The following is a 14,399-nucleotide window of genomic DNA, read 5'->3' as shown; positions in this document are numbered from 1 at the left end:
CACTTCCGCGATTACAATTGAATGCAAGGAAGTTAATGAAGAAAATTGCAAATGATTCTAGAGCAGTGGTTCTTAACCTTGTTGGAGGTACCGAACCCCACCAGTTTCATATGCGCATTCACCGAACCCCTCTTTAGTGAAAAATAAAATGTGATTTTTTTCAAATTCAAGACATAGATATGTTTTTTACTGGTACACAAAATGAGCCGTGCATGAACATTACCTTGTTCAAAGAATAAAACCAACACAATGCATAAACTCACAACAAATTACATACCTGGAAATCAATGTGACTTCTGCTGTTGCCTTTGAGAGATCAGTTCAGATATGCGTGGCTTCACCTTGGCAAGTGCCACTCTCATGTCATTTTCACAGCAAAGTCTGTTCCTTTTCTTCGTTTTTATGTCCAGTATCCTTGAAAAGGATTGCTCACAAAGATATGTTGTAACAAATGGTATAAAAAAATCCAGGGCTTTCTTAGCAATAACTGGATACTTGTTCATTTGTCGACACCAAAACGTTGAGAGCGTTGTTGTTCTGAAGAGTTGCTGTTGAACCTGGCTCTGCTGAATTTCAATGATTTCGTCGAGGAATTCATCATTGACATCTGCTGTTTCAACAGCAAACGTGAACGGCTGTCTCACCCATGCTGGATATGACTCTCTTGTAGGGAAATATCCGTCGAGAGACTTTGCAAGCTCATCTAAGTGCGTGGCAATTGTTTGCTTCAGTTCCGTGGATACAGAAATATCTCCAATTCCAGACACATCTTCGATCTTACTTGCACAGTCGTCCAGAAGCGGGAAGTTTGCGAAGTTATTGTTCTCTGTTCGTCGTTTCCATAACGGTAGCTTTTTTTGAAAAGCCTTCAGGTGTTCTTCCGCTTCCATGATATTGACTCCACCACCCTGCATCTGCTGATTGAGATGATTGAGAGCTGCGAATATATCAGCCATGTACGCTAAAATGAGAATGAACTCAGGATTTTTGAAGCAATCTGCATGGCAGTGTTGGTGCTCTTGCAAAAACAGGGCTAATTCCACACGCATGGCAAAAACACGATTCAGCACCTGTCCCCGGGATAACCACCGAATATTAGAATGGAGCAGAAGTACCTCAAATTCAGAGCCCATTTCTTTACACAGCTCACTGAAGATGCGGTGCCTCAGAGCACTTTTTCGCACATAGTTCACACATTCCACCACAGTTTTTAATACTTCTGCCATTTTTGGAGGTAAGGTTTTTGTTGCCAACGCATGCCTGTGCAGAATACAATGCGTCACAATGATGTGTGGTGCATCGGCCTTTACCAGCGCACCAAAACCAGACTTTCTTCCCAGCATGACTGGAGCTCCGTCCGTACAAACTGCAGAAACCATATCCCATGAAAGATTGTAGTCTCTGAAGAAGTCATCCACAAGCTTCTTCACATCGGCTGCCTTCGTTGTTGTTGTAAGAGGCTTACAAAATAAAAACTCTTCTTTTATCATGTCGTCTTTCACATAGCGTACAAAAACAGCAAGCTGGCTTAGATCAGAAACGTCTGTGGTTTCGTCGAGTTGAAGGCTGAATTTTGCCGGGCTTGAAATCAGATCCGCGACTACTTGAGCCAAGATGTCTTTACTCATGTCTTCTATTCTGTCACTGATGGTGTCATTTGAAAGGGGAATTTGGGATAATTTACCTTCGGCCGCTGTTCCGAGTATCAGATTCGCCATCTTTAATGCAGCTGGTTTCACAAGTGTTTCACCAATGGTGTGTGGCTTGCCCTGCTTTGCGATCAGGTAAGCAACTTCGTACGATGCTGTCAGGATCGGTTTGTTAACAGGTACAGATCCAAGAGCAGGCAGAGTGGCCCTTTCATCGAATCTGGCTCTCTTCACCCTGAATTCAGCAAGTGTTGTGTTCTTGTATTCCCCGTCTCCATGCAGCTTCAAGATGTGTTCCTTTAGTTTTGCCGGTACAAGACTAGAGTTGCTCAACTTGGCGTTGCAAATCATGCAGATAGGACGCTCACTCCCATCACGTTCCGTGATACATGAGAATCCATGTTGTACATATTCGTCCGACCACTTTCTTCTTTTGCCCGACATAGTATGGATAAAATATTAAAGAAATCACACGACGTACGACAACAACAGTCACACGTTGACTACTGAGTACGCACTAAATTCCCCGCAGCGCTGATTGGCCAAGCAGTGTAGCATGATCATCTGCAGCCAGTGATGGCCAAGCGGGCCGTGTGTGTCATCACAAATTTACACAATAATTCAAGTGTGTCCGGACCTCCGTGGCGGGGGCTCTGCCGAACCCCTGAGATCGACTCACCGAACCCCTGGGGTTCGATCGAACCCAGGTTAAGAACCACTGTTCTAGAGAGATTACTTAAATGGGAAGAATAATCTCAACCGGTGTGCCGTAGCAAAGGCAAACAAATAATTACAAGCGTTTGGAGTGTAATGGCGAGCGTTTCCGTCATTCGCGTAACATTATTCTGTGTTGTGGGGCATCTAAGATTTAGATGGTCAGATTAATCAGTGAAAATAATCACAAAACCCCGCTATCCTAGTCTGCTACTGTTTGTACGTACGTGAATCTGTACCGCTGTGTATGTCCACTCGTGTGTTTATTTACACTCGTTGATGTGGATATGTACACGCGTGAATGTGTGTACAGGTATGTACTGTCATTTGTTCGCACATTTGTTCGTGTAGTATATCCCATTGAATAATTGTTCACTTCTGTTTGAATAAAGATGTACATCTCCATGCATAAGTCTGTGCTTCCTGTTAATTTGCTAATATTCACCCGACAATGTCGTCTAAACTGCTGCAAGTTTAGAGGATTTAACAGCGACACACAGTCAGAAGTATCAAAATGGTTATGTCCACTTTGATTTGGACTAAGAGGTGAAAATTTATACTGTACTGACTTTGTTTCATAAACATATTTAAGGACAATCGTTATGAGCGGGGTGTTTCTAGAAAACGAGGTTGTTATGTTCATAATTTCCAGCATAAACGTTGAGTAATCATCGGAATGGTTAGCTTGTAAGCGTGGTTTAATGTAATGTACCGCAAAAAATCAATCATCAATATTTAGTCTTCAGTGTGATTGTATACTCTTGTGTATGTGCTCAATATTTTGGACGTTTTAAAAAATATTATGAACGTGTTTTTGTTACGGTAATTGCATTGAATATGGAGGGTTACCAGCACCTCGCACCCGTCCAGATACCTCGTGAGCCGCTGTGGTAGCTACGAGACTTCCCTCAAGGACATTGCTCTTATCCACCACAGCGTTACCGACCGGGAACGCCGATGAGGTTGAAGGTTGTTAATACAGAACTTTATTCGTGTCAGGAGAATGCCAAACAACATGGAGTGGCTCTTCTTGTGAAAAAAAAAAACCGTATACGTATGTGTGTATGTATGCAGGTACAATCGTGCGTGTTCGCAGTGGAACGCAATCCTTCTGTTCGTACACTGCTGTGTATGTACACTGCGTTGTATGTCTGTATGTATGGTCACCCCTGTATATGCACACTCGTGTGTGAATGCACACCGCTGTATATATATACAGTCGTCTTAGGATGCACACTCGTGTGTGAATGTCTACTCGTTAATGTTCTTTTTAAGGAAGGAAATGGTAGCAATAATGTACGAGCAGTCATCTTTAAAAACACAAATCAGGTCTTTATTAATCTGCAACAATATCAACGTTAAAACTCGCATCGAAATCTTTATTAATTCGCTTTTTCAAACAGTTAAGGAACCAGGAAAATTATTTCACTTTCATTAATTCAACGGTCATAAAATATTCTCAAAATCAAACACGTGAACGTCTTAATCCTTCCCAATTGACGTCCTTATCGACTGAAGCCATTGGTCCACAAGTCCAAGCCATCAAACACAGGAACAACGAACGCACGTTCTGAAACCGACAGTTTGAAGTAGTTTTTTTTTTATTAAACAATAAAGAAAATTAAAGAAAAACGTGTAAAATATGGGGCAACGTTATGATCACAGTCTTTCTCCAACTTTAGCTCTACAAGACCACTTAGTCACGAGAGTAAAATCAGGAATTGGACCACCTCACAACCACTGTGCATCACACAACTTCAACAAGTATTCCGATATGACTACTTATCACTACCTTAACGTGACGAAGTCTAGAAGTCACTTCAACACTCAAGTAGCTGTGAGAAGATGATAACACGTGGCACCTTCTACCATAAACACCACACATTTAACAGTGCCGAGTATACAACCACCAGACGAAGCAACGCATCTATCGAAGTATAAAATTGTTGTCATCCTGAAATAAGTGAACAATTCTGCAACTTAAAAGCAAGACTTTTTTCGGAACACATCTTAGAGCATTCACAACATCACTCTGGCTTGGAGTACGGAAGTAATCATTTGAACCTTATTGATTGATCTAACAGAGACACAAACATGCACGTTCCAGGACTTCAAGAGTTAACAGAAGTATTCAATACTTTGACCCTCCAGCCACTCCAGCAGCCATCTCTCAGTATCTACCTGCATGTGGTCGAAAGAGGAATTGTTGTCAGGGCTCATTACATCCAGCAATCTCTCAGGATCCAACTGCATGAGGTCGAAAGAGGAATTGTTGCCAGGAGTCATTACATCCACTACATCCAAGCATCTCTGAGGATTCACCTGAATAGGGTCGACAGATGCATTTTGTTCAGGACTCACTGCAGCCCTTTGCATTACACTTTTTGATTTCACTTCCCTCTCATTGCAGATCTTCGCATACTTGTTTCGGGGTGATGACCGTGTCCTCTCTAACGGAGAACAATTGAATGGCTTCTCACCCGTGTGTGTTTTATGGTGTCTGTTAAGAGTTGTTTTCCGTGCAAATGCCTTCCCACACACAGAACAATTGAATGGCTTCTCACCCGTGTGTGTTTTCTGGTGTCTGAAGATTTGTTTTCCGTGCAAATTTCTTCCCACACAATGAGCAATTGAATGTCTTCTCACCCGTGTGTGTTTTCTTGTGAGTGTTAAGATTTGATTTCTGTGCAGATGCCTTCCCACACACAGAGCACTTGAATGGCTTCTCGCCCGTGTGTGTTTTCTGGTGACTGTGAAGATGTGATTTCTGTGCAAATGCCTTCCCACACATAGAGCACTTGAATGGCTTCTCACCAGGGTGTATTTTCTTGTGAGTGTTAAGATTTGATTTCTGTGCAAATGCCTTCCCACACGCAGAACAATTGAATGGCTTCTCGCCCGAGTGTGTTTTCTTGTGAGTGTTAAGACTTGTTTTGTGTGCAAATGCCTTCCCACACACAGAGCAATTGAACGGCTTCTCGCCCGTGTGTGCGTGGCACTGTGGAGAGTTCATCTGCTCCATGTGACTGATTCTACAGAGCAGAGTAAAAGTCGCGGGTGTTGTTGAGAGTTAACGGCGCCCTGTAAGCTGCGTGGATCAAATCGCCAACAAGCAAACTCTCAAGAACGTCCAACCGAGACACAGTAACGTCTCGTAAGCCGAACTACACACGCGATTACCAGGTTATCCACTAACAAAGACACTTACTTGTTGATGCACGGTGTATCAATGACCCTGTAACCCGTCTGAAGAGATCGCCACGAACTCTCCCGAAGCAACGTCGCCAACCAGTCGCCAAGCAATCGTGCTCACCAGTCTGGGTCTCGCAGGAGAAGGGAAATCTGCAGAGCGATGAGTCGAGCGTCTATCCTCAGTAAAATTCCTCTCCAAATGGTCTTGAGGTCTGATTTTAAGCCCCTTATAACTTCCCTCTAGCATGCAAATCCTTTGTTATCGACTTGGCCTATCATGGACTTTGCATTCAATTTTTAATTTTTACATTAACAATCCGCAGATCAATCAACCTAGCTTAGCTAATCTGGCCATTGTACTTAAACCTTAATAAGTATGTACATCCCACTGCATAATTGTACACTTCCGTTTGAATAAAGATGTACATCTCCAAGCATTATTCTGTGCTTCCTACACTGCTGCAAGATTTCCAGGATTTAAAAGCGATACACAGTCTGAATTATCAACATAAAGAGTTTTATTTGGACTAAGAGGTGCAAATTTACACTGTACTGACTTGGTTTCATGAATATATTTAAGGACACTCGTGTTGAGCGGGGTTTTTCTAGAAAACGAGGATGTTATGTTCTAATTTCCGTCATAAACTTTGAGTAATCATCTGAATGGTTTAGCTTGTAAGCGTGGTTTAACATAACGTACCGCAAAAAAGTCAATCATGCATATTTAGTCTTCAGTGTGTATGTATACTCTTGTGTATGTGTTCAATATTTATGCACGTGTTTTATATTTTGGACGTGTTTTTGTTACGGTAATTGCATTGAATATGGAGGGTTACCAGCACCTCGCACCCGTCCAGAGACCTCGTGGGCCGCTGTGGTGGCTACGAGACTTCCCTCAAGGACATTGCTCTTATCCACCACAGCGTTACCGACCGGGAACGCCGATGAAGTTGAAGGTTGTGAATACAGAACTTTATTCGTGGCAGGGGAATGCCAAACAACATGGAGTGGCTCTTCTTCTGAAAGAAAAATAAACCGTATACGTATGTGTGTGTATGTATGCAGGTACAATCGTGCGTGTTCGCAGTGGAACGCAATCCTTGTGTTCGTACACTGCTGTGTATGTGCACTGCGTTGTATGTCTGTATGTACGTACACCCCTATATATGCACACTCGTGTGTGAATGCACACCGCTGTATATATATACAGTCGTGTTAGGATGCACACTCGTGTGTGAATGTCTACTCGTAAATGTTCTTTTTAAAGAAGGAAATGGTAGCAATAATGTACGATCAGTCATCTTTAAAAAGACAAATCAGGTCTTTATTAATCTGCAACAATATCAACGTTAAAACTCGCATCAAAATCTTTATTAATTCGCTTTTTCAAACAGTTAAGGAACCAGGAAAATTATTTCACTTTCATTAATTCAACAGTCGTGAAATATTCTCAAAATAAAACACGTGAACGTCTTAATCCTTCCCAATTGACGTCCTTATCGACTGAAGCCATTCGTTTACAAGTCCAAGCCATCAAACACAGGAACAACGAACCCACATTCTGAAACCGACACTTTGAAGTAGTTTTTGTTTTATTAAACAATAAAGAAAATTAAAGAAATTGTTTAAAATATAGGGCAACGTTGTGATCACAGTCTTTCTCCAACTTTACCTCAACAAGACCACTTAGTCACGAGAGTAAAATCAGGAATTGGACCACCTCACAACCACTGTGCATCACACAACATCAACAAGTAATCCGATCTGACTACAAAGCACCACCTTAACGTGACGAAGTCTAGAAGGGACTTCAACACTCAAGTAGCTGTGAGAAGATGACAACACGTGGCACCTTCTACCATAAACACCACACATTTAACAGTCCCGATTATACAACCACCAGACGAAGCAATGCATCTATCGAAGCATAAAATTGTTGTCATCCTGAAATAAGTGAACACTTCTGGAAATTAAAAGGAATTCCTTTTTTTCCGAACATTTCATAGAGCATTCACAACATCACTGTCGGACCTGGAGACAAAGGTTGTGACCGTGTTCCTTTACAATGAAGCGTTGTACGATCAGGACGTGGAGCTGTGGCTGAGGCAGCATTGTGCGGTGCTGTCGGGTTGCAAGAGGGTGCTGGATCCGGCGGGTATATGGACGGGGGCCAGACAATGGAGGGTGTGCGTCTGAAGACGGAGGGGGGGGGGGTACTGAGGCACGTCCCGAGCGCATTGAACATTGGGGGGGGACAGGGGCCATGTTGTCTATGCGGGACAGCCCAAACTGTGCAGGAGGTGTGGGGGACCACACGGCGGTGGAGGAGTGCGGGGAGCCGGCCCTTTGCATCCTGTTGCGGCAGCAGAGGGCATCTGTCTAGGACCTGCCCAGAGTCCTATGCTAACAGGGTGCGGGCATGTCGGAGTGGACAGGTAGAGGAGGAGGAGGAGGCGGAGGAGGAGGCGGCCGGACGGACGGACGGGGAAGCCGGCCGGGAGCACGGAGGGGAAAGGGAAGGGGAGGTGGGGGAACCACGACACCCCTGGGGAGGGTGAGGCGCGGCGGGGAGGGGATCTGTGGGGGAGGGAGCACCACCACCACTGGAAGGGGGAGGGAAGGGGGAGGAGGAGGGGAGATGGAGAAGGGGACTCGGAAACCCCAGCGGGGGACTGGGCGGAGGTGATGGGCGAGGAGGGCGAGGAGGAGGAGGGGCAGCGGGTGGAGGAAGAAGCGGATGACCCATGGGAGGAATCGGGCGGCGGGGGGGGGTGGGGAAAAAACGGAAGCTGGATAGAGTTCTGACAGAAGTTCGTCCCCGGCAAGATGCGAGCCTCTCAGGATCCTCGCCGGATTCGGGGGGAATCTGGGTGGAGGTGAGCGGAAGGGGGGCGTGGGGTGGGGGGCGACGTTTGAACCGGGGGGGAGCCCCGGAGTTTGAAGGGGAGTTAAAAATGTGAAGGAGAAGGCGGACAAAGGCAGACGGGGGGGGGGAGCGCGCACCGGAGTCCGACACGGAATAATGCTCGCCTCGGCATGGACATATCTGTAGCGTCTGTTACTGTGAGAGTAATGAAGGGGAAGGGAAGGAGAGGGGCGATCGCGCAGTGGCTGCAGATCATCAGACGTGACTTAATTTTCCTCCAAGATTGTCACCTTACCCCATACCCAACGGGAACAAGATGTACAGGCGTGGTTACCCTCCTAGGAAGAAGGGGAATGAGAGCGGGAAGGGACCCAAGGAAATAATACCGGGTCGGCTCCTCTGTGTAGATGCATCCTACCGGGGTGTGGAGCTACGGCTGATAAATGTGTACGCCCCGGCACGATGCATGGACAAAACGGAGGTGTGGCAGAGCCTGGCGGACCTACTGGCCACCAGGAGGCAGGTCATTGTGAGGGGGGGTGATTTTAACTGCCCGTTGTGTCTGGCGGATCTGGTGTCGGTCAAGGGGAGGAGGAAGTTGGATTCCTCTTCCAGGAAACTGAGGGAGTTGATGGAGGACTTTGGGATGGTGGACACGTTCAGGAGGAGTGCACGGCACGCGGGCAGGGTTCACGTGGGCAGATAAGAGCGGGGGGCACACAGTCACGTGCCGGCTTTGTTTATTTATTTATTTATTTTCGTCTCCGACGAGGTGAATGTGGGAAGTGCAGGGGGTGGAACCTTTTCCCCTCTGGGATCACAGAATGGTGGTGGCCTGGGCTTGTGATCCCAGGTGGGGTCAAGAGGTGGAAGGGGTGTGTGGAAGACGAATGTGGGCTTGCTGGTGGATCAGGAGGTGGCGGAGGACTTCACGCGAGCGTGTGCCAGCTGGAGGACGCTGCGGATGTGCTTCCCCACGAGGGTGGAGTGGTGGGGGCAGATGAAGGGTAGGATAAGAACGTTCTTTCAGCGTTATAGTAGGAGGAAGGGGGTGGGTAGGGAGTTGAGACAGTGGAACGCTAGGTTAGAAGGGCTGTATAGACTGCTAGAGCTAGGGGTTCCCGGTGGGAGAAAGGATAGAGGAGTTGAAAGGGAGGGTAGCCTCAGTCCTGGAAAAGAGGACTGGGCAATTAGTGTACAGGGCGAGGGTCAGGGCAAACAGAGGAAAGGGAACAGTGTACAAGATTTTTCTTTAAGGCGGGTAGGGAGGGAGAAATGAAATGAGGGAGCTGGTTAGTCCTACTAGGGGTAGACAGGTGACGACGGAAGGGATGATTAGTGTAGCGGAAGACTTTTTTGGGGATTTGTATAAGAGGAAAGGGGATAGATGGGGGGCGGCGGGAGGAGCTGCTGGGTGCATTGGGGAAGAGGGTCGAGAACCCGGAGGCGCTAGGGGAGAGAATTCGACGGGAAGAAGTGGAAGGGGCGGTGAAGGGGCTGAACATGAACAGGACCCCAGGCCCGGACGGGATCCCAGCGGACTTCTATATAAAATTCTGGGGAACTCCTGAAAGAGGATATTATGCAAATTTGTAGGGAAACTCTGGAGGAGGGGCGGGTGCCGGACGACATGCGGGAGGGTCCTGGTCACGTTGATTTATAAGGGGAAGGGGGACCGTAGGGACCTGGGAAGTTGGAGGCCAATAACCCTCCTGAATGCGGACTACAAGATCTTGGCAAGGGTAGTCGCGGGGCGACTGGGGAAGGTGGTGGGTGAGGTGGTGGGGCCGGACCAGACGTGTGCGGTCCCGGGGAGGAGGATCGCAGACACTTTGGTGGTTTTGAGGGAGGCGATTGAAGGCGAGAGAGAGAGAGAGGGGGGTGCCCGTTGGGGATCCTAAGTCTGGACCTGGACAAGGCCTTCGACCGCCTCTCTCATGAATTCATGCTGGCGGTGATAGAGAGGATGGGGGTGTGTGGGCCCCTGGTGGAAGTGGGTGAAGCGACTCTATGGGGGGGCTCAGGGCCAGGCTCCTGATAAATGTGGGACGCTCCGGGATCATTCCAGTGGGATCCGGGGTGCGGCAGGGATGCCCGATGTCCCCAGTACTATTTGTCATGTGCATGGAGCCTCTGGCGCAGATGATAAGGAATGACCAGAGGATTAGGGGGGTGGTAATACCGGGGAGCAAGGAGCAGGGAAAGGTGACCCTGTACATGGACGATGTGGCCGTGCTATGCAGGGAAGTAGCATCGGTATGGAGGGGATGGGGAGATTCTGCTCGGCCTCCGGATTGAAGGTTAGTGTGAGGAAAAGTGAGCTGATGGTGTTTGGAGACTCGAGGCTTTTCGAGGGTCGGCCGCCGGACCCGAGTCTACAAACAGAGCGGATAAAGGTACTGGGGGGTGTTCTTCTGTGGGGATAGGATGGGGGGAAAATAACTGGGAGAAGGGGGGTGACGAAGGCAAAGGGCTGTCTGGGTAAGTGTGCTGGGAGGCGGCTCACGATGGCCGGTAAAATTACGGTGGTACAGACAGAAATATTACCGTCGCTAAACTACTTGGCGCAGGGTTTTCCCTCCAGGTGGGAGGGAGGCTAAGGCCTTGACCTCGGCGGTTTTCAGGTTTATCTGGGGGGGTGGGGGGGAGGGATGGAGAGGTTGAGGAGGGCCGCGTTGTGGGGGGGAGGGGTGCCCCAAATGTGGGGGTCTACCCTGCAATCGACTTTTGTCTGCAACGCGCTGCAGCTGCTCTTCTTTGCGGAGCCCCCCGGGGGGCAAGGCAACGAGCTCTATGAGGTCTCGACTGACGTGGAGGGTTGAAGAGGGGGCTCGGGATGACTGGGAGAGGAAGGAGCTCTCCTTTGGACTGACCCGGGGGGGTGGGGGCTGGGTCGGGCAGCACGGCCTGAACCGGTGGTGGTTGGGGGGGGCCGGTGGGCTCCCAGGGAGGTTTCGAGCTGCGGTGGAGGAGGAGGAGGAGGCTTGTGACGAGGTGGCCGGTGCGAGGAGGGAGACGCACGGGAAGATTTGGAGGAATGTCGTCGTCGGCGGCCGCGGCAGCGCTCCACGAAGGAGCGGAGGGACCCGTCCATGGCTGGCTGTCCGGGGCAGGTTGGAGACGCGGGGTTTCTTGTACAGCCGACCAAATGGCGCATAGCCCCTCCTAAGTGCCCGAGGGGCTGCAACGCGGACGAAACTGCAGCGCACGCGATGGTGGCGTGGCCCCTTTTTGCCCAGGAGGTCTGGAGGAGGAAGAGGAGTAAGCCGTTGCTGGCCCGTTTCGCGCTGTCGAGGGTGACGGCACGGAACGTCGTGTGGGGAGAGCTGCGGGGGGTGGGGGTGGGGAGGGAGGGGCAGGAGCCAGGCGTGGGCTGTGATAGGAGCGACGAAGGAGGCGCTGCGGAAAGCGCCAAAGAAGGAGCTGGAGGGGTCCCAGATGTCCCCGTTGGAGACGTGTCGTGTTGCGACGAGATTGTTGGAGAGGGCGGTGGAGGTGGACCGGGTGAAAATGGGGGGCGCGATGCCGCAAGGGAACGATGGAAGTGGCCGCTGCCCAGGGTGGGCTAGGGTGGGGGAGGGCCTCGCCGGCGACCCGGGGGTGAAGGTGTGCGTGAGTGGAAGGGGAGGCTGCCCCTGCAGTGCTGTGCCAGGGGGTGACTCCGGTCCAGAGGATGGGTCGGTGGCCGAGCGGGGGCCTTCGCGGCGCGAGCGAGGGGGCGGCCCCTCGGGGTCTTTTGTTTTGTTTGTGTTGTCTCCGCTGAGAGATACTGAATACAACTTTAAAAACCGTAATTACCAGCGAAACGTCACAGTACTACTCAAACTGTGAATGTTGTGGATTCACTCTTGAACACACCGGTGAGGGGCTAAAGTAGTGAACTATTTTTGTCTTTTTGTCAACGTGACACTTTTTTTGCTGATTGACCGTGTCGGGTGGTGGAGGGTTACGACACATTTATAAATAAACGCGATCTAACCCAAAAAAACCTTTATTATGAATAATATTGGTCGCGAAAGCCTACGTGTTAAACTAGTTAGTACTAGTTATAGTACTAACTAGTTAAATACTAACTAGTCAGTACACTAACTAGTTAACTATTAACTTAACAGTTAGTACTAGTTCTAGTACTAACTAGTTAACTACGAACTAGTTAGTACTAACTAGTTAACTACTAACTTACTAGTTAGTACTAGTTATAGTACTAACTAGTTAACTACTAACTAGTTACTACTAACTAGTTAACTATTGACTTACTAGTTAGTACTAGTTATAGTACTAACTAGTTAACTACTAACTAGTCAGTACTAACTAGTTAACTACCAACTTACTAGTTAGTACTGGTTATAGTACTAACTAGTTAACTACTAACTAGTTAGTACACTAACTAGTTAACTACTAACTTACTAGTTAGTACCAGTTAGAGTACTAACTAGTTAACTACGAACTAGTTAGTACTAACTAGTTAACTACTAACTTACTAGTTAGTACTAGTTATAGTACTAACTAGTTAACTACTAACTAGTTACTACTAACTAGTTAACTACTGACTTACTAGTTAGTACTAGTTATAGTACTAACTAGTTAACTACTAACTAGTCAGTACTAACTAGTTAACTACTAACTTACTAGTTAGTACTGGTTATAGTACTAACTAGTTAACTACTAAGTAGTTAGTACACTAACTAGTTAACTACTAACTTACTAGTTAGTACTAGTTATAGTACTAACTAGTTAACTACTAACTAGTTACTACTAACTAGTTAACTACTGACTTACTAGTTAGTACTAGTTATAGTACTAACTAGTTAACTACTAACTAGTCAGTACTAACTAGTTAACTACCAACTTACTAGTTAGTACTGGTTATAGTACTAACTAGTTAACTACTAACTAGTTAGTACACTAACTAGTTAACTACTAACTTACTAGTTAGTACCAGTTAGAGTACTAACTAGTTAACTACGAACTAGTTAGTACTAACTAGTTAACTACTGACTTACTAGTTAGTACTAGTTATAGTACTAACTAGTTAACTACTAACTAGTTACTACTAACTAGTTAACTACTGACTTACTAGTTAGTACTAGTTATAGTACTAACTAGTTAACTACTAACTAGTCAGTACTAACTAGTTAACTACCAACTTACTAGTTAGTACTGGTTATAGTACTAACTAGTTAACTACTAACTAGTTAGTACACTAACTAGTTAACTACTAACTTACTAGTTAGTACCAGTTAGAGTACTAACTAGTTAACTACGAACTAGTTAGTACTAACTAGTTAACTACTAACTTACTAGTTAGTACTAGTTATAGTACTAACTAGTTAACTACTAACTAGTTACTACTAACTAGTTAACTACTGACTTACTAGTTAGTACTAGTTATAGTACTAACTAGTTAACTACTAACTAGTCAGTACTAACTAGTTAACTACTAACTTACTAGTTAGTACTGGTTATAGTACTAACTAGTTAACTACTAAGTAGTTAGTACACTAACTAGTTAACTACTAACTTACTAGTTAGTACCAGTTATAGTACTAACTAGTTAACCACGAACTAGTTAGTACTAACTAGTTAACTACTAACTTACTAGTTAGTACTAGTTATAGTACTAACTAGTTAACTACTAACTAGTTAGTACTAACTAGTTAACTACTGACTTACTAGTTAGTACTAGTTATAATACTAACTAGTTAACTACTAACTAGTCAGTACTAACTAGTTAACTACTAACTTACTAGTTAGTACTACTTAAAGTACTAACTAGTTAACTGCTAACTAGTTATAGTACTAACTAACTAGTTAACTAGTTAGTAGTTAGTACTATATCTAGTTAACTACTATAGCTAGTTAACTAGTACTAGGGATGGGGGCTATGGGTGGGGGCTAGGGGCTAGGGGTGGGGGCTAGGGGCGGGGGTGGGGGCTAGGGGTGGGGGCTAGGGGTGGGGGCGATGGGTGGGGGCTAGG

Source organism: Petromyzon marinus, chromosome 85 (assembly GCF_048934315.1).
Source record: "Petromyzon marinus isolate PM22_M1 ecotype Great Lakes invasive population chromosome 85, UKy_Petmar_22M1.pri1.0, whole genome shotgun sequence".
NCBI classification, from domain to species: Eukaryota; Metazoa; Chordata; class Hyperoartia; order Petromyzontiformes; family Petromyzontidae; genus Petromyzon; species Petromyzon marinus.
The sequence above is the reverse complement of the archived record's forward strand: the minus strand, read 5'-3'. Positions refer to the sequence as shown.